General features: G+C 34.5%; 1 protein-coding gene across 12 annotated transcripts in view; it reads right to left on the bottom strand.

Annotated features, from left to right (window-relative positions):
- LOC145252838 (opioid growth factor receptor-like protein 1) overlaps positions 1-22,517 on the bottom strand; it is an 85,917-nt gene that overhangs the window by 47,117 nt on the left and 16,283 nt on the right. The window lies entirely within an intron of this gene.

The raw sequence follows: 22,517 nt of genomic DNA, 5'->3' as shown, positions 1-22,517 counted from the left end.
GGAAACACTAGATAAGTGGATAGTCCTTAATCCGTGGAGTTTCGAAGAAATACTTTCCTTCTCATCAGAGGGTAGGAATTAGCAAAATGCGGGATCGGATTTTGTATGCAAAAGTATTTGATGAAACAACAAGTAAGTCGAAGATCTTACTTGATAACAAAAAAGTGAAGCAGAGGGAATATGGTGAAGAAAAAGGTGATTACACATGAATGGATAGTCTGGTGGAAGATAAATAATCCAGTGACAGTAAAATCCAAACATATAACTTCAAGAAAGTTAATTGAATTTCCATTTGCACAAGTAAAATCCAAGGAAATTCCGTAATTGGAAGAAGATGGTCCATAATAATCCAAAAGCAGAAATCAATGGAATAATTCACAAAAATGTGTACAAGGAAAAAAGGAAAAAATTCCAATAATATTAATAAAAGAAAAATAAGATATGCTTTTTACTCTACTTCAGAGACATAAATATAAATAAGAAAGATCAGGGAAGAAAAAGAGGAGAAAAAAATGGTGATAGAGTTAAATATAAAATAGAGAAACAAATGTCAAAATGACCCAGACAAGAAATGTTAAAGGCGCGAAAAAAAATATATAGGGCAAAATAATATAGGTCAACTAAAATGTACAGATCATCACTTAAAAAAATGTCAGCAAGAGTTGTTAGAAGACACTAAATGGAAAATATATATATATATATATATATATATATATATATGAAAATAATGGAAATAGTATTCCGACAAAATAGAGAAAATAAGAAGGAACAAACCGTATTATGTGTTCATCAACGTTTCGTCTTTATTTCGAGACTTCCTCTGGATGAATGAGATTAAGAAACCAAAAATTATACCAGTACAAAATATTTGAAAATGTTTCACATGCACAGTGTGACGCAGTTCTATTTCAGAGAAACGGAAAAATGATGTTGGAAATTCAAAAAGGAGGGGGAGGGCTGGCGCTGTTAAAGAGAAGGAAATTTTAGTGACGTCATATAGTCGTTAATGTAATTTTAAAACTATGAACGCAAGTTTATATTCTTATTGGGAAAAAGATATATCTGTTGAAATTCAAATATAAGTTTGTAATAGAAATGAAATGAGTGTTTTTTATGTAATTTATTGATTGAGATTATGTGTTAATTATTACAGGGGGTGTTTGAATGGTGTGAGAAAGTTAACCTGTGTCCACAGTTAAATAATGTTCTTTTAATAACAGTTTACTTATTAATGGCGCTATGTTATAGAAACCTCCACGTTGTTTAATAGTGCTTGAAATTGCGATAAGCACAGATTCAAGAAGTCTCCGGCGTGGTTTATTTGAGATAAATTTAACTACTTTTGCTTGTTTAAAGTCAAAGGTGTGGTTATGTTGCAAAGAATGAGAGAATAATGCACTTAGAGAATTGCTATTTTTTATATCTCTTTTGTGTTCATTGAGCCTTTTTTCCAATTTACGCTGAGTTTCATCAACGTATTTATGATGGCAATTATGGCAAGGAATAGTGTATATACCTCCATCGGAAACTGGTTTGTTATAGAGATGTTTCGTGGTTTTTAATATATGTCTTATGGTTAGTGATGTTGTTTGTACGATAGGAATTTTTAGTTTGTTTAGTGCGTTATAGATTATTGTATTATTGGTGTGTGTAGGTAAAAGAAGATGTCTGTTTATGAGAGAAAGGTCTGGTGTGTATGATTTTTTTTATTATTTATTCTGGAAAATATTTGTGTGGCTTTTCTCTTCATAGGGATGTCTGGTTTGTGAGTTTTGGCCAGGCCATATAGTAATGGAACATTGGGGTGGTATTCAATGTATGTATATGGCCTGCCCAAAACTCACAAACCAGACATCCCTATGCGCCATATAATATCCGGCATCGGTAGTGCCACACATCGAGAGCCATCCATTTCAATTGATGCCAAATGGGGATCAGAGCATTGATGATGTAAAGATAGGAGCTTAGTTTTAGATGCATTAAAAGTAACCAGCCACCTCTTCCCCCACTGTACCACGTGCTCGAAGTCAGAGGAGAGAGAATCAGAGAGAACTTTGTCATTTACAGCCTTTGATGTGCTGCCATAGATGGCCGTATCATCAGCATAGATGTCAACGAATGATTTAAGTATGTGTTTTGGGAGATCATTGCTGTAGATCAGGAAGAGAGTTGGGCCCAGGAGACCCCTGGCGGACTCCAGCATTAATACTGAGGGCCTCTGATTTCTGCCTGTCAACCACTACTCTTACGAGTCTATCAGAGAGAAATGATTTAATGATCGAGAAAACATTTCCAGTTATACTGTAGCTGGAAATCTTGTGAAGTAGGCCCTTATGCCATATTTTATCGAAGGCTTTTGATATCTCAAGAGCAATTGCCCTAGATAGGAAGCCTTTGTCAAGAGATTCAATAATCCTATGAGATATAACGGTTAGCACATCTGCTGTAGATCTGGCTGAACGGAAACCATATTGCATGTCACTAAGAAGGTTATTTCTACTGAGGTGGTTGACTACTTCTCTATTTAATATGGATTCCAGCAACCTACTCATGACACACAGGAGACTTATTGGTCTGTACTGAGAGGGAGACAATTTATCACCTGAATTCTTAAATACAGGACATACTGATGAGGTTTTCCAGGATGTTGGGAAGCACTTCTCTTTAAGGCAACGGTTAAACAGTTTTGTAAGTATGGGGGCAAGTTCTGGTTGAAGTTTTTTCAGCACTATAATTGGAATGCCGTCAGGGCCAGTTGCTTTACTGGAATCAAGGTTCTTGATTAGCTTGGAGACCTCATGCACAGATATTTGTATCTTGCATAGTGTGTTGTCTGTTATAGGAGGAAATACAGGGAGTTGATGGCCTTAGTCACATAGGGTAGAATAAGCTGCAAAGTTCTTGGCAAATAGTTTGGCCTTGTCTTATGCTGACGAGATGACCTCAAGTCCATTGATGATGGTTGGGATAGAACGCACGCTTCTGATCAGGATCCTATTTGCTATTTGCCAAAACTGGTGGGAACCAAACCGCTGCTCAGCTACTTTGGATTTAACGGACTGAGCATATAGCTCTCTTGCATTTTTTATTACTCTTTTACAGTGGTTGCTGGCTTTCCTGAAAGCAGCTCTAGTCACAGTGCATCTAGCATCTATTACGTTGGTATCTATGGAAAAAGCGATTTCTGTGCATGATGGCAGCAGCACATTCTGGGGAGAACCATGGCTGGCTGTTAGGTTTTTGCTGGAATTTTTTGGATGGTATGAATCGGTCTATGCCTACCATTAACCAGTCGGTCAGATCTGATACTATAGAGGACACATCCTTTTTAAACATGGAGTGTAGGAGTAGATCAGATATAAATCTACAGAAGCTATCCCAGTCAGCCGTGGAGTATCGATATACAGTATGGTGGAGAGGTACGTCTGAAGACTTATTGCATTTCATTTTTATCTTAACTGATACAACCGAGTGGTCGGAAGATCCCAGAGGAGACAGAATGGAACATGAACATAGCTCAGGGGAAGTTGTGAGGAAAAGGTCTAGAAGGCTTGCATACTGACCGGTAGTATCGGGCACATGTGAACAATCTGGGTGAGGTCATAGGCAATGGCAAAATCATGACAGAACCTCCCCTCGTCATCGGTCTTATTTGAGTGGGTTAGACATTCCACATTATGGACATTGAAGTTACCGCAAATGTAGATGTTAGCCGAAGGATGAGCAGACAGGTTGTGGTCAATTTTCTCAGATATGCTCTTAAAGAGAGTAACTTAAATTATTATAGAAAAGTGATCCTCCACTTTTTTTTAAAACTAACATTTCTTCATATCTTGGAAACTACACATTTGCCGTAATTTTAAACGTTATTTTCGTTTTCAGCGACCCCGAAAACCTATAAAAGTGGTAATGTTTAAGCAATTTTCGAGGGTGGAGTAATTCTTCATATTTACCAAATTTTAGAACACGCCATGGGGAGAACTCCATGTAAAGCGCCGACACTCCCTCCCCATCTTTAATACTAGCTTTTCTTCATACAAATCGAACCTTTTGCTTGGTATCATAACAAATTGTTTTTTCGCTGTAAAACAAAAACTACTTGATGAAATTAAGTGAAATTTTTTTTCGGAGAACGTCATTCCATAACAGATATGTACAATTTAAATTTTTTTCGATATTTTCATTTTTTAATGTCTTGATTAAACTGTACAAGTACCGTTTCTTTTTTCTTGCATATTATGTTTACTTAGATATTTCCACCACAGATTTAGAGTTAGTGTTTGTCTTAAGAAAGCATGTTACTAGTAGTGTTTCTTTTTTTCTTAATATATAAAGAATAAAAAGGAAATTGGGTGGCCATACGAGAAAAAACATCTAATATTTAAACATTGTATTTTTTTTTTTTTTTTTTTAATTACATTTTCACCCCAAACAAGGCACATTGGCACTTTGGTGTAGGGGGCTATTATCAGGGGTAACATCTACTGGGGTACTATGTGGGGATTTGGGCAGCAAGATGTCTGTTCACGTTACACTTGAACTTCTGCATGTCAGTACAGTTGGGGAAGCAGGGACCTGGAATGGAATTCTAAAGTCTAGCGGTTCTGGGGAAGAAACTACTGCAGTAGAAAGATCTTTTACATCTAGTGATCTCTACTGTGTGGGGGTGAGATTTAGCTGTCTGTCGGGTTTGTCGAGGGTGTTTACGTCGTGGGGGCACAAGTGCTTGCAGTTCGTCAGAGCATTCTCCATTAGAATACTTGTAGAACAGGCAGAGGGATGCAACATTTCGTCGATGGGACAGAGACTGAAGCTTAGATGCTAGTTCGGGGCCTATCAGATTGGCGACTCTCTTTTTAACCTTGTCTAGGAGCGAGAGACTAGTAGCAGATGCACCAGCCTAAATATGACAGCAATACTCCATACATGGGCGAATGGTGGCCTTATAGAGGTACAGGATACTTTCGGGTGTTAGTAATTTTCTAGCACGTATCGTAAAGGTTTTTTTTTTTATTGTTTTTTTTTACTAACTTTCCAGGTAATTTCCAGGCTGTTGACGTGTAATTACATGCAAAATAAAAAAAAATGAAATCATATTTTTTTTTTTTTTTTCTGACAACGCAAAGACAAACGGTAAAATTTGACTTTAAAAAAAAACTGAGGCAAGCGTGCAAAATTTTACATGTAACACCGGTAAGAAATAAAACTTTTAAACTTTTATGTTTTCAGTTTTGGTTGAGCTAATTTCTACTTCAGTCATATAAATTATTCAGGCAGAAATGTGTTTTTTATGTGACTGAAATAAGAATAAAGGGTCTGTTCCGTCGTCAGTCAGAGGGAGGAAAAGCAAGAAGAAATAACCCGCCTACACTGAGGCAATTAAAATATTTTGTCTGGTGCTAAATGCACTTACTGGTCCACACTATTTTTTTAATAGTATTTCCAAGTTTGGTGCTTCTACACTTTATTGCCGAAATTGAAGACGCCATTTTATTTCACGCACTTGCTGGCTAAAGTTAGGGGAGAACATTATATTTAACTATGACTGAAGTCGCTACTACAGAATACCGACCACTCTAATTTGTTTTTTTATAGGTAATTGAGGTCCCTGACAACGAATCTGATAGTCAAACTTGGGGCAAATTTACCGTTTGCATGGTATTAACCCCCGAACCCACGAATAACTTTCCACCATTTTGCAGCTTCCGTTTACGCTACGCGCGAGCGCTGCAGCATGAACGATGGCTTGCTTCACCTAGCAAACTGCCTTCTCACATGGCGTTTACATTGGGGGCGCGAGCGGGGTGGGGGGGGCGGATGTGATGTTGGGGCGCACGCATCACATCCGCCCCCCCCCCCTCGCTCGTGCCCCCAATGTAAACAGTAAAATCTTCGGAAAATGTTAGATGGTGTTCTAATTGGTAAATGTCGGTGCGTTACTTTTTGAAAATTTGAACATTCTATGTTCCAGGTAAAAAAAAAAGAAAACAGATAAATTAACCCCCCCCCACTACTCCAACTTGGAGTGCTTTCCTTTTCTTCTTTTATTTCTTTTTCAGCTAATTTTAAATTTTCCACCCAAAAAGTGCTATAATGTATTTTTGAAAATTGCTTGGTGAAGCCGTCGTTTATGCTATAGCGTGCATGCGCGTCGCGTAGCGTAAACGGAAGCTGCAAAATGGTGGAAAGCAGTTCGTGGGTTCAGGGATAAATACCATGCAAACGGTAAATTTGTCCCAAGTTTGACTATCAGATTCGTTGTCAGCGACCTCAATTACCTATTAGAAACAAATTAGAGTGGTCGGTGTTCTGTAGTAGCGGATGATCTGGATATTTACCTTTTTTTTTAATTAAAGCAACTTTGAAAGGTCAACAACAAATTAATTTAAATGATTGTTTTTTTTTGTTTTTTTAACGGAGAAATGAGTTGTTTTATTTATTTATTTATTTATTTATTTAATTCTGCAATCGTTCTCCAGTTTAATTTTTTTTTTTCTTTTTTTTTGTTATTTATTTCATGCTGCGGCCATAGGCTCCCTTGGATTTGGACAGCAGGTGCGTGAAATAAAATGGAGTCTCCAATTTCGGCAATAAAGTGTAGAAGCACCCCAAGTTTAATTAAAGTTTTATGATATGTTTTTTTTTATTATTCAATTATAAGGTTAAAGTACAGAATAGGTACAAAACACCCTCCCCTCCCATGTTAAGAATGGCTTTTTAAATAATAACGTTATTATTCCACCACCGATCAATAAGTGCACTCCACTGCACTAATACATCTATTCTAGATTTACTCTTTATGAGGGGAATTGACCCCCCCATCCCACCCACACATACATTAAAAACCGACTTTGCGTCAAACATTGCCAGCATGAGCAAAGTGTAATACCTGTTTTGATGCTACATTTCATCTCAGCCACTCGGTAAGTGAATTTTTATTTATTTATTTTTTTGTTTCAATCCAGGGCCCCTGGATTCCAGGGGAGTTGGATTTTTACAACATCAAAAATCGACCTTGTATAACTGTCTTCGTGGGGAAGCAAATGAAAATAATAACTTTCCCCGGGGGAGGGGGTGAGAGCATAAATAGAGCAATTCGTTTCTTTTTTATTTTTATTTTTATTTTACACACAACATGATTTTCTTCCCTCCTGGGAAATCAATTTTGAGTGTGTTGTTGTTGTTGAGACCCGGACTTAAGAGAGAGTGTGTCATTTTAGGCCCTCTTGCACTTTAAGCAACTGGAAATTAGGAAGATAGAAAAGGAACAGCAGTCGTCTGACACCAGTTGAAAGAATGCCATTGATTGGATAGAGAAATTATGACGTCATTTTATAAATAAACAATTTCTTAAACAATTTTTTACGCATAATTTTAATTAATTAGAAACGATAAAAAGATAAGATATTGAAATTGACAGTATTAAAAAACATTTTTTTTTTAAATAAATGATTGTTTTAGAAATAAATACATGCATGATAAAGTACCTTTTTTTTATTTAGTATAAAACAGATTTTTTTAACCAACCAAAGATAATTATAACTGATATTGTTCTCTGATACATATTCTACACGGAAATATTTAATTTAATATAAAATATAATTTAAAATAAAAGTAAAATAGTTCACTATAAGTCAGCGATCGAATTGCTTCTACATTAATTATTTTTATTATTTACAATACTTTCAATTCTTAAATTCTATCTGAACTTTAAAGAATTCTTTTAACTGGAGAGCTAATTAACGTTTTTTAAATTTAAAATAAAAGTAAAATAGTTCACTATACATTAGCGATCGAATTGTTACATAAATGACTAACTTTTTAAAATGCTTCTACATTAATTATTTTTATACTATTATTAAATGCTTATTAAATTCTTTTACAATAATTTCAATTCTTAAATTCTATCTTAACTTAAAAAAATTCTAAAAATACTATTGATTATTAAATACTTAGTTATTAAATTATTTTCCAATTCTTTTTCAAGAATTTCAATTTTTATCAATATTTCCTAGTAATGACGTCATAATTTCTCTATCCAATCAAATTGTAAGAATTTCTCTTACTCGTTTTTGCCTTTGGCAGAATGAAAGAGACACTCAGAAAAGCAACAAAGGCTCACTTTAAATTCCAAGAATATTTTATTTACAAGAAAGGTAAAATGGGTCCATATTTGCAAAAGAGTGCACCTCTTTAGCTTCGGCCAAATGGCGGGTAGTTTATGTCTCGAAAGGTGTAGGTAGTTTTCTTCTGTGGAAGATGCTGGTTGAATTCGGCCGCTCGTAGAAGTGGTTGAGGGTTCTTCAAAATCCTTCCAGACTGGTCAAATAAGAACAACGCACATTGCGATCGATGTTCCATAATAAAGGATGCCCTCCTGCGGGCAATGATGATGAATGTAATTAGTCCATAAAACATTTTTGCCTAAGGCTTTTGCCTCAGGCACATGTATCCGCATTTAAGTGAGCGGAGATAACAAATAGAATAGAACCCTGCCTTATAGTTCATTTGGCATGGAGCGAGACACCACGCGTCTGCTTTGCTCGACACGGAATGGAAATCTATTTGAAGAAACACAATATTCCCGCCAATTCCTGAATCCTCCGCAGCAACTGAAACAATGCAATTTCATTGGTCAAAATAATCGCGTGATTGGAACAATCTAGCAGTTATTGCCCTTGCATTCTGAAATTTCTAACAAAATTGCATTCTTACAACCGGTGTCGGACGACTGCTGTTCCTTTTCTATCTTCATAATTTCCAGTTGCCTAAAGTGCAAGAGGGCCTCATTTTATTCTTATTCAATTATTTATTTATTTTTACTTGATACGTGTTAGGATGTGTAATCGATGATATTAACAGGAAAAAAATATATATATACTAGCATGGGTGCCCGGCGTTGCCCGGGTGTTTGGAGGTGTATGCTGAGCAAAAAAAAGGGGGTAATTTTTTAAACTTTGACCCCTATTATGACCCCTGAAAATTTATTGTTTTGGGCTCAAATCAAGTTATTAAGTTAGATCCATGTCCACGGAAGCTATATCTAAAATTTCAAGTGTGTAGACCCAAAATTGTCGGAGAAGTTTGGTAGAGTTCTCAAAGCTCAAATCGTTGAACTTTGACCCCTTAATCGCCAAATTTCTGGCTAAAAACCGATCACATAGATTTTTCCAAATCTCAGTACCCTGTATATCAAATTTCGAGTCTGTAGACTAAAAATTGACAGAGTTATTTCGTAGGGAAATGTACACAGACACACACACACACACACACTTTCACTTTTATAGATATATAGATTTAAAATTTGAGTCTGACAGAATGACAAAATTATATTGCAAACCGATATATTAAACAAACGAACTTCAAAGAGACAAATGAACACATAAGTAAAAACAATTTGTATTAGAAAACATTTATTATTCCACGTCTTTTTTTACAGACCTGACGACTGAGGTTCGCTCTTAATAAAAATTGTTTTTTATAGTCTTAATTTTTACTTCCTTTTTCATAAAAAGCTAAAAAAAAATCAAGAAAGAAAAGAAATTAAATTTTATTTTTTCATTAATTTCTTTCTGTGCAAAGCAATTCTTTCAAACTTACTCTGTTTCCAAAATGTTTTTATTTTATTCCCCTCCCCCTTCATTCATTTTCCTCCGCATCCTGGCAAGTATTAAAATAAACCATTTATAATATTTATTTATGGATTTATTTACTTATCATTTCTTTTGTATCGGTAAATGAATTCCATTTAAAAAAAAAACTGTAAAAGTCACGTTAAAGGTGATTAAGTTGGAAAGTAAGTAAAAATTTACCCTTTTTACTTTTATACGATTTCTGATCACTTTGAAAAAGGTGTGTGTGTGTTTTAAAAATGTTTTTTAACTGCTATAATCTCATTTATATATATATATATATATATAACAACGTGAGTATTCATATCGTGGGTTGGTATTACTGTACACATAGATTCGAAAAAATAGTAAAAAACAAATATATAAATAAATGTTATCAAAGGCAAGATAAGTTACTTTTCTACCTAACTGGATATATTTTTTGTGTTTTTATTCAATGTAATATATTTATTCAGCTCGAAAAACATACAGTGTTTACCGATGTGTTGGAAAATTCAAGATGGCGTCTCACACCCTCTTTAACACCGTAAGTTTGGGAAAAGGTGTTATAAATAAAAAAACTATACAAAATACTATTAAAAACCCGCCGAATATATGTCAACCTATGTCACGGTAACATATATTGAGCGAGTTTTTAACAGTATTTTAACAGGGCACATCGTAAAAACTGACCCATTAATTTTCCTGAAGTAAAAACTATATAGTTTTTAAACTTTTAAAACTGTACATTATAAAAAGAAAACTGTTCGAGTGATTTTTTTTTTTTTTTTACATGGGTGTCACCACTTATCAAGGCCCAGAGGCCACTCAAGGATAAGGGTTAATAGGTATACATTAGTCATTGTGATTTTAGCATAGTAAACAGTGGGAATTTTGTAACTTGGATTACTTGAAAAAGAAAACTGTTCGAATGATTGAAAATGAAAACAAAATAACAATGTAAATATATTGATAAGAAAAAAACAAAAACAAACGAAGTTTCCGTTTCAGGAACCCGAGTTTAATTTTATGTCGTAATCATTCAACTCGTTAGCGGTTTTATTCGGCGATTAGGGATAACCATACGACATATCTAAATACCAAAGCGATTTTTTTTTTTATTTTTTTTTTTATTAAAACTAAACCTGTTTAGTTTTAATGAACCAATTTTTTTAAAGCCAACACTTTAGTTATTTTGAGAGCGTGCAACTGCACCCGAAAGGTTGATTAGGAAACTCCAAATCCTTTTAGGACTCGAAAAAAAAAAAAGGGGGGCTTTTTATCGGCTTAAATGATAAACTAATGTTAAATATTAGTATTTAATATAATGAGATATCAATCTACACAATTTGCCATCGATTCTGAAATAAAATGAAATCCTGACATTGTGATCATTTTTGCAGGTGTTATGTGCCAAATATTGAAATAAGAATGTTTAAATTCAATTATTGTAATTTAAGTCTTTAATTTTAAAGTCGATTTTATTTATAAAATATCTTTTTAGAAATCAATCTCAAAAACAATCTGAACAATAAATCTCTTTTGTTATGGCTAAGTTTTTGTCAAGGGTAGAAATTATAATAGACAAGTATTCATCCATGATGACATTTTACCGATTTCCTGGTTTACAGGTATTCTTGCTAAATTTCTTCGAAAGAATTGACATAAACAATACTTCAACTAAATACGTATATTTCATGCAATAATGACTTTTGTTTCTTCTGACTTTTCCTAAACTAAACATAAAACATCGGTTAGGGTTAGTTTAACATTCTGTAAAAGTACCTTCCGTTTTTTTTTGTTTTTTGTTTTTTTTTGTACTTCTGCAGAGAAGGTAAAAAACCGATAAAAACTGGATATATTTTTCGCGTTTTTATTCAATTTAACATGTTTATTCAGCTCGAAAAGAATACAGTGTTTACCGATGTGTTGGAAAATTCAAGATGGCGTCTCACACATTCTTTAACACCGTAAGTTTGGGAAAAGGTGTTATAAATAAAAAACTATACAAAATACTATTAAAAACCCGCCGAATATATGTCAACCTATGTCACGGTAACATATATTGAGCGAGTTTTTAACAGTATTTTAACCGGTTTTTTATTTATTACACCTTTTTCCAAACTTACCGTGTTAAAGAGAGAATCGGCCGCCATCTTGAATTTTCCAATACATCGGTAAACACTGTATGCTTTTCGAGCTGAATAAACATGTTAAATTGAATAAAAACACAAAAAATATATCCAGTTTGGTAGAAAAGTAATTTATCTTGCCTTTGATAACATTTATTTGTTATATATTTGTTTTTTTGGCAACTTATTCGAATCTATGTGTACAGTAATACAAACCCGAAATGAATTTAAGACCACGAGTGAAATGAGAAAATGAAGAAAATCACATTTACTGTGTGTCTTAGTCAGCGGGTTTGGTTGCCGCCCAATTTCTTTCTTTCTTTTTTTTTTTTTTTTTTTTTCTTGGAAATGGCTCAGAAATAGCAAGGGACGATTTCTAAGAACTGGTTTTTAGCTATTTCGTAGAAATAGCAAAAGATAATTTCTAAGAAATGTCCGATTGAAAAGTTGCTATACAAGAATGCGAGTTAAACAATGTTTACATAACTCGCATTCAAAAACCAGTTCTTAGAAATCGTTCATTGCTATTTCTGAAAACCAGTGCTTAGAAATCGTCCTTTGCTATTTCTGAGCCATTTCCAAGAAAAAAAAAAAAAGAAATTGGGCGACCCCCTCCCCCTCTAAATTCCACCTTTTTTTCTTTACATTTTTGCCTGTTAATATCATCGATTACAGAATTAAGTTTCAGATTATATAAAAAAAAAAAAATTTGTAACTTTTCACGTGAGGGTTCAGTTTTCAATTTTAACGTTGTACTAAATTGAACACGAAATTTGTGACCACGATGAAATAAACAAAAAAAAAATGGAACTCTCTCTCTGATGTGTCCGGAAGGTAGGAGTTAGAACGAGGGGGGGGGAGGGTTAAAAAAAAGATTTCTTTACCCTCACCCCCCTCCATCTCATCTATGTATGTATCTCTCCATTCATCGTGGTCACAAATTTCGTGATCAATTTACAACGTTACAATTGAAAACTGAACCCTCACGTGAAAAGTTATGAAAAATTTTGTTTTTAATCTTAAACTTAGGTACTTTTACAGTTTAATCAAGACATTAAAAACTGAACATATCGAAAAAAAAAAAAGAAAAAAAAGGTTATATTGTACATATCTGTTATGGAAAAAAGTATTCCGAAAACAAAAATTCACTTAATCAAGTAGTTTTTTTGTAACAATTTGTTATGATACCGAGCAAAAGGTTCGATTTTTAGGAAGAAAAGCTAGTATTAAAGATGGGGAGGTGAAATGATGAGTAGAGATAAAAGAAAAAAAAACAGGAATGCCTTTCGTAAAGGTTTTATCAACTTAAAAGTATACACGTGTTTTCGAAAATCAATATGGCGGAATCCTTAATTGCGGCCAGGGGGAATAACTATGATCCTTTATTTCCAGAAGAGCAATTTATTCTAACAGTTTCCCCTTCAACAATAATTAAGTATGGAATTACAGAAGGTAAATTTAGTCTGTTCAGTACTAGGTTAAGAAGTCCTTATATTTACTTGTAAATTGTCGCATTCTGGACGATCTTCGCACTGACTCACAGGGATTTTGGTCCTCAGCGTCCACATCTTGGGGAGCAGGTAAGGGATTCTTCTCCTTCACGTAGGTATTGTTTTCGTCAGTTGGCGGTTCTTTAGGGGCTTCAGGGCTTGCAGGATTGTTTTCATTGTGTTGGTCTACTTGATTTGAGGAGTTAGGAGCCAGGTCTCGCACATTGACAGTAGTTTCCGCACCAGGGGGTAGTCGTACATGAGCATAGTAGAGGTTGATGTCTAATAGGGTAGCAGGGGTTACCGGAGGGTCGAGCTTACTAGACGTAGTATGGTTTCTGACATATATTGGGCCTGGTTTTGCCCAAGTGGGAACAAGTTCCGGAGGAAGATTTACGACTATATTTGAACATTCTGCCATGAGGAGTCGTATTAGTGGCAGTGCATAGTAACGACCTAATTGAATTGAGAGCGTCTGTTAGTATATCTTCCCAATGGGGCAGTTTCATGTTGCTAGAGTGTAAGGTTGTTTGGATGGCCTTCCATAAAGTTCCATTGAGTTTCTCAACTTGCCCATTACCCTCAGGGTGGTATCTACTTGTTTTAGAGGTGGCGATACCTTTGACATGTAAGTAATCTTTGATTTCTCTTGCAAGGAAGTCGGCAGCCCAGTCAGTGTGTATCATATCGGGCATACCAAAAATTGAAAATAGTTGGTTTAGGCAGTGGATCACGGTTTTGCTAGTCATATCCTTACAGGGGAAGGCAAAGGGAAAGTAAGTATATTCATCAATTATAGTAAGTAAGTATTTGTTACCATGCACAGAAGTAGGTAAAGGGCCTTTAAAATCGATGTTTAATCGCTGGAAAGGTAGTATAGTCTGTATGAGTGTTCCTTTGTTACAACTGGCAAATTTAGGTGTCAGATAGTGACAGGAGGAGCACGAGTCTGTTATATTTTTAACTTCTTCTAAAGAGAAAGGAAGGTTTCTTGTCCTAATGAAGTGGCTGAGTCGCATGACACCAGGATGGCATAGTGTAACATGCAAGTCACGGAGGTCTGGCAAAGTGTGCGTTAATGCAGAAATGCGAGAAAATGTGTCAGCAGCTGTATTTTCCATTCATGGCCAGTAAACAATACTGAATTTGAATTGTGACAGTTCGATCCGCCAACGACATATCTTATCATTTTTAATTTTAGATTTCCTCTTATTATCAAACATAAAACTGATGCTCTTTTGATCTGTAATAACTTTGAAATGTCTCCCGAGTAGGAAATGTCGCCACTTTCGGAGAGCTTCAACAATCGCAGCAGCTTCTTTTTCAACAGCATGATGTCTAATCTCATTCAGGTTTAGTGTCCGCGAAAAGAATGCAACAGGTCTACCCTATTGGTTTAGAGTAGCAGCAATGCAGTAATTACTGGCATCAGTTTCTACTACAAATTTTTATCCGGGTTAACAATTATAAGGGTAGCATTTCTTAGGTTGGTTTTCAGCGTCTGAAAAGAATTTAGAATAGATGGGGGCAGTGGAAACTCCTTGTTATGGTTGAGAGGTAGTATCTTATCAGAAAAGTTTCAAATTAATTTACTATAGTAAGAGAACATACCAATTATTTGTTTTTGTGATCAGAAATTTAGAGGCGGTGGCATTTCAAGGAGTGGTTTTAGCCTCAGGTAATCAGGAGCAATTTGGTTGTTCTGGATTATGTAACCAAGAAGTGTGATAGAAGTAGCAGAAATGATGCTCTTACTTTGGTTGAGCGTGATGTTGTATCTTTTCGCTACATTATAAAACCTTTGAAGGTTGTAGTCATGCTCTTTTTTATCCTTTCCGCATATTGTGACATTGTCTACATGCACAAAAGTGTCTGTTAATTTTTCTCTTTCTACAATGCCATCGATGCATCTTTGAAAGGCACTTACTCCGTTAGTGATGCCAAAAGGGATAGGAGATAGGAGTAAATTGGTAAAGTTTTCCATTTACTTCAAATGCTGTGTATTTCCAATTGGCGTGACTAATTAGGATTTGATAGTAAGCAGACTTCAGGTCGAGTGTTGTAAAAACGTTGTATCGAGCTATGTCATCAATCATTTTATTAATGATAGGCATCCAGTTCTGTAAATCTATTTATGGTGTCGCTGTAGTCGACAACCATTCTTTTTTTTTTTTATTCTTGTTAGAGGTCACTAAAACTTGGGCTCGCCAAGGAGATATAAAGGGCTCTATTATTCCTTCCTTCAACATTCTGACACTTTCCTATCTAATGAATATGTTGTCAGTGAATGAGTGACGACGAGATTTGGAGGCAATAGGTGTCGTCCGTGTAGAACGATGAGAGAAAAGGGGAGGAGGAGAAGTTTTGATACATGGAAAACTGTCCCTCTTACCCATTGCTCCGATAACAAGTTCTTCCCCAGGACTGTCGAATATCAGGGTCATAGTTTTATATTGTTTTAGGAGGTCTTTTCCGATAATCATATCAATGAACAGGTCCTTAATTACTTGCACTGTCATGGCGTGGTGGGTTTTACTGTTTAGAGAGATGTCAACAATAGTTTCGCTGATGATTTTGGCATGATGATTAGGGTCTGCCAATGCTACGGTTTTCTGTTTGGGAATAATATAAAGTTTCAGCTTTCTTGCTGTATTTTTGCTGATAAACGCCCCCATGCTGCTGAAGTCTACCATAGGTGAATTCCATGGAAAGTAGTCCAAAATTGGAAAATTTTAAATCCAATATTTTCCAACATTATTATGTTTTTTTTTCTGAAAGACAACACCCTAAACTACAAAAAAAATTTTTAAATTCCAATACTGATCTTGTCTGTGCTGAGGTTATAAACATCGGCTCTTTATTAAAGTCGAAAAATGAAAGAATTGCTTATTTTTCAGACATTTATTTTTACTAATAAATAATATAGTAATATGTTTAATTATATTTTTTATGATTGATACATATATATACATTTCAAAATAATTGACGCTCTGAGCTTCTGTTGTTAATCATTTTTCCATTTAAATTGAAATTTAAATGGAAAAGTAGTGAAAAACAGTTTTACCTACTCATTTGTGACCTATTTGAGTTTATAAATTGTTTACAAATTTTTCAAATATCCTTCCCGTCTGAATGTAATGCACGTGATGCTAGAAACAAGACTATTCTAAAAAAAAATGGTCATAAGTATGCTGATTTTTTATGTACGACATAAAAGAGTAATGGTTTAAGAATGCATAAGCCAAAAAGAAAAGAGAGTAAAATATTATAAGGGAGATTTTAAATAAATTTTATTTCTGAAAACCTGTCTGAACTGTAACACATGTGACATGGAATGGCCCCATTGCCCATTTATTTTGCATTTCGTGTATGCAATGTCTTTGGCCCCTGTTCCTAGTCAGGAGAGATTGGGTGGGGGGAAGTCCGGGTCAATAACACACCAGCAATGGAGGAGGAAGATTTACATACCTTCGCCCAATGGCTATTTTTCTTACATTTCCTACACTCGGCATTACGCACAGGACACATCACCCGTGAATGTTGTGTGTTCGCACAGAAAAAACAAATTCCTTTTAGTAGGGTATTTCCTGTTATAGCGGCTAAGGAAGTGTCTTCTGGTTTAATTATGGTAGCGGCTACGTTTGGGTGGTTATCGAAGCTTATCATATGCTTCTCCACTTGTTCTAGATACCTAGCCATTGTAAAGGTCTTTTGTAGAGTTGAAGTATGGTTTTTCGAGTAGGCGCTGACAAATAGACAAGGAGGAGATGCCACTAATGAAATCGTCACAGATATATTGCTTTTTGTTCTCAGCGCTTACTGCTTGAAATTCGCAAGATTTGGCAAGTACTTCCAGTTGTTGCATGAAATCGTCAATAGTTTGTGCTGGTTTCTGTTTATTCATCAGAAGTTGATGTCGGTTAAATATAACGTTTGCCGGGTTTATGTAAACAGCATCTAGCGTTTCTATGGCGCCGTCGTAATCTATAGCATCGCTTATTATTTCGAATATTGTCGCTGAGACTGAATTAATCAAGGTGAAGAGATGTTGTGCATTATTTTCTATTTCCCCATTGTTTAAAGTGCGTAAGTAATACTCGAATGTCAATTTCCAGTGTTTATAGATTTTTTCCGAATTCGGAGCTGTTGGTTCTACGTTGAATCTGTCCGGCCGCAATAGTATGTCCATTTGTTTGTTTACCAGTTTTTTGTTTTTTTGTAAGTTGATAAAATTGAAATGATAAGTAGAGATAAAAGAAGAGTAAACAGGAATGCCTTTCGTAAAGATTTTATCAACTTAAAAGTATACATGTGTTTTCGAGAATCAATATGGCGGAATCCTTAATTCCAGCCAAGAGGAATAACTACGATCCTTTATTTCCGGAAGAGTCAAAGCAATTTATTCTAACAAGAGGGAGTCTCGACGCTTTACATTGAGTTATCTCCCTGTGGCATGTTAAAAAATTTCCATAATGGCTGACTTCAACGCGCTCTCATAAAAACGTGTTTTTCAGCTGTAAAAAAAATACTCAATCAAATTAAATGAAATTTTGATAAATATAGGAATACACTACAACAGAACACAGACCACTCTAATTTAGGGGTAATCGAGGTCGCTGACAACGAATCTGATAATCGAACCCGGGGTAAATTTACCGTTTGCATGGTATTAACCCCTGAACCCACGAACTACTTTCTACCATTATACAGCTTCTGTTTACGCTAGGTGCGAGCGCACAATAACATAAACGACGGTTGTGTAATGTGCCTTCACATAGAAAACTGCCTTTTCACATGGCGTATGAATTTTTTGTGGAACATTTAAACTTATACGAAAAAGAAGAAAAGCACTCCAAGTGGCGGTGGGGGTAATGTCGAAAATACTTCTTTTTTTTTTTCACAACAAAATTAAAAAAATTTTTTTTTTTCATTGGCGACATTTACCGATTAGAATATATTTTAACATTTTAAAATTTTACTGCTTTCTGTTTACATTTGGGGGGAGGGGTGGTGTTGGGGCGCAACACCACCCCCGTCTCCTCCCCTAATGTAAACAGAAAAAGGTGCTTCTGCAGTCTAATTAACCATTTTTTTCGTAAGTAACACACCGGCCTTTACCGATTAGAACTGTAATAAATTTTGCAGAAATAAGCAAGCCTTTTATTGGACGGTTCCTCCGCCCACGGATTTGTTTTACCCAATCACATTGCAAGATTTAACTGGCTGCCGAGAATTTTCTTTTTTTGGCGCCAATATTTCTTTCAGATCAGAATCCATAAAGATGTCAAGGTGAACACATGTGGAATTCTCACCGCAACCCAGAAAGACGTAAGTTTGGATAGATGTGGATTTCTCACTCAGACCGAAGCAACGTAATTACTTGTTATTTTGGGACGTTTTAAATGCCCACATGCAAAACGAAACTTTATTGCAATTACCAATGCCCTTAAGTAGGATGAATTTTATTTGCACGTTTGTGCTTCAACTTAATGTCTGTGCAGACAAATTCGGGTCTACTGTTTGACCCGTCATTGGACAATTTTCAATATGGTCTCCTCGAGTAAGACCTGCTAGCAGCCCGAATTGGAGGTCAACACTACAAACCAACCTATACATTACTTGAATGTTGGAGTTGTGCACTTAAATAAAATTACTGCAATCAAAATAACAAATATTTTGTAGACGTGAGAGAAAAAGCAAAGGAGCTGATTTGCCTTGTCATCACTTCCGGTAGGGCCATGCCGAAAATTAAGAATACGTTAACTGATGATAACCCTAAAAGTAACAAATCAAAGTTGGAACAGCAAAACTCACAAATAGATTTTAATAGTTAATAAAATATTAAATTTTTTTCTCGTTTAGTAACAGTTATTCATTGTATAGACGATGTTTAGTGAAATTATCATGTGTTAATCCCCCACTTCTCTCTCTCTGAATATATATATATATATATATATATATATATATATATATATATATATTTAAAATGTAATTATCCACTGACACGTGTTTCGTCGTCTACGACTAATCAGAGTGGCTGTATCTAGCGAGATTTGAAATCGGGGCCCAACGGTAATGAGCCTAAACCCTTATCCCTGGACCATCTCGCCAACTTTCTGGATATATGGTGATTTACTTAGATCTTTTTTTTTTTTTTTGGTTTTAGCGATATGTTTTGAATGAATTCAATTATTTACGAAAGTGCATTTTTACCTAAGTGCGAGTTGGGGATAATTTCCCCTTTTAACCAATTTGGTACCTCCACATGTGGAGCAGTATATATATTATTTTTAAAATGTAATCATCCACTGACACGTGTTTCGTCGTCTACAACTCATCAGAGTGGCTGTATCTAGCGAGATTTGAAATTGGGACCCATATATATATATATTTATTCAAATACATGCGGCAATTAAAAAAAAAAAACAAAGTAGCGACTCGGAAACAATAAAGTAGGAAAAAACATTTATTGGTTGCGAACCTGACTGGATTCAAAACGAAATTCTTGAGAATATGTACAAAGGAACTCTGCAAATGGTGTGTGTCTAAATAGAGGAAACTAATGGTCTTACATATCAAATAGTGTGTTTGTGTGGGGCGAAAAGATCTTGGTTAGATATTTTAATAGCAGCTGCCAGGTTGAATGAAGGAGAGACGGATGGTCTGATTGCTCATGTTGTCAGTTGCTGTGCTATTGAACAAAAAAAAAACTTTTCTGGTGTAGCACTTTTTATATTCCAGATTGTAACATCCTCTAGTTATTTACAAAGGGAAGATAACTTGGGTTTAAATTCGCCTTTTAGGTGTGTGTGTGTGTGTGTGTGTGTGTGTGTGTGTGTGTGTGTGTGTGAGAGAGAGAGAGAGAGAGAGAAAATTTAATGAGAAGGGTGGATAATGCTAAAAGTTCACCCCCACAAATTGAATGATGAACGAATGTTTCAGTCCCAAATTTTTATTGTCATCAAAATCTGTGAAATCCCTCATTTTTCAATCAAATTGATTGATTGCTTGCTCTCATTAAGGTCCCATCGAGGTGGATTGGGAGGAAGCTTCACGTGCCTCCTCACAGTGACTTAGTCCACAATATATTATAGTCTACATTGCATTGTATAGAACCTACTGTTGATTTTATAAAATTATTTTTATACATAATGGCTTGAAATCAAATTTAAAATGCAAAAGTCAAGTATCATTATGCTCTAAACATTCTCTAAACAGAAACATTCATTTCGGACACAACTCTGTCATATCAAAGAACCAATTATTGATTTCTTATGCTTGGCCTTTCCACTTGTGTGGTAATAAAACTTCTCAAATGCACTTGTGATGTTTGTCTGTATAAGGTATTAACTTTAGTCAAAATCGCCGGTCCCTTTTTTCACTGGATTTTTTTGATTATCGATACTTATTGAAGACATTCAGATACAAAACCTATCTAAGCCAGATACATAAAGTACATGTGTGTGAAATTTCATAAAGTTCCTATTATATTATATATATACACACACATACCCACGCATACACACATATATGTATACAAATATGTATTACCGTTTTTGATCTGCTTAATTATATATGTTTCCACTACCAGAATTGAATTAACAATTTCATAGTTTCTTCAGACTTTGCAAACTCTGCCAACTCTGAAGAAACTATCAGATCGTTAATTCGATTCTGGTAGTGGAAACATATGTAACTAAGCAGACCAAAAAACAGTAACAAAAACATATTTTTCTCTACAGTAGTTATGAGCACTTTTTTCAGGTTTTTTACCATTTACTCATTACACACACACACATTATATATATATATATATATATATATATATATATATATATATATATATTACAATAGAAAAATGTGGGCATGAAAAGTAATATGGTTAAGTTTAAACGTGGAAAAGTAGTAAAACACTAGTTGTTAAAACTGGAAAAGAAAAGGACAAGAGATTCTAGTAAAAAATATAATAAATTCATAACTTAAAATATTGCAGCATTAAGAATTGATTATATAATGTTATAAAGTGAATTTTAAAAAAATTATTAATGCTGCAATATTTTAAGTTATGAATTTATTATATTTTTTACTAGAATCTCTTGTCCTTTTCTTTTCTAGTTTTAACACCCAGTCCTTACTTTTCCATGTTTAAGCTTAACCATATTATTTTTCATGCTTGCATTTTTCTATTGTAATCCATGATTTTTCCAGGCTTCAATAAATTCACTTGTATGTAATAACAATGTACGGCACGAATCTGCTTTCAATAGAATCCCCTCAATTATTTCCCTTTCATGCTTTTCATTCTCTCTGTTTTACTTGTTACTTCTCTTCCCGCAACAGCAGTGAATTAGTAGCAACAGTAGTCGCTGAAGCGTTGTAGTTGCTATGGAAACCAGTCATAAAAAGCGTCGCTCACCTCCTTACATATTTTTACGATTTTAAACACCAAAAAATTCATAACTTTTGTTTTACTGAAGGAAAATTTAACTTTTTTTTTCATAATATAGCTGAGAAGGATATCTATAAACTGTAATAATTGTTTTAAATTTGCTCGAAAAATGAGTGAGCGGTGAAGCCAGCAGTTCTAAATGACTAAAACTGACACTTGACTTCACCATATATTAAAGCACTAACAGTGTCAGAAATTTCGTGAAAATAGTGAATAATTCCACCCCATCTTTCCAAGCTTATAACTCCTCGAAAAATGTAATTCAAGCCCTAATTTTTTTTTTCAATTAAAGGAGCAAGGACCAAGGTTTTATTAAAAAAAAAAAAAAAAAAAAAATAACAATGTGTTTTTTTAAAAAAAAAAGGTTTTAAACTTCGGACTTTACAGGTAAATTTCTAAAAAAGCGTTTTTTTTTTTGTTTTAAATTTGAATATATTATTTACTGACCTTTTCTCTTCAATTTGTGATATATAAAACTATTCAAACTAAATTAATTATTTACTTTTTAATAGACATTTCAAAATGGGTGACACTTGGGGGGGGGCGTGAATTTAAAAAAAAACGTTTGTCTAAAATATTATATTCGGTTTATTGGAAAGAACATAAAATTTCACATTGACCCTGAAAATATCGTAAAAATAGAATCAATAGAAAAATTTTGATAGATTTTTAAAGTTTAAAAATTGAAAAATATTGAGTTCGGAAAATTCATTACTGTTTTTTAAAAAAAAAAAAAATATTTCTATTACTTTTAAAACAACTGTAATAGTTTATTTTGGAAGTATAATCCATAAAGAAAATAAATAACCCACTTTTAACAGAGAAATTACGAGAT

Source organism: Euprymna scolopes, chromosome 29 (genome assembly GCF_053919585.1).
Source record: "Euprymna scolopes isolate OS-2025 chromosome 29, ASM5391958v1, whole genome shotgun sequence".
NCBI lineage: Eukaryota > Metazoa > Mollusca > Cephalopoda > Sepiida > Sepiolidae > Euprymna > Euprymna scolopes.
Note: the sequence above shows the minus strand (reverse complement) of the source record. Positions and strands in the feature narration are given on the sequence as shown.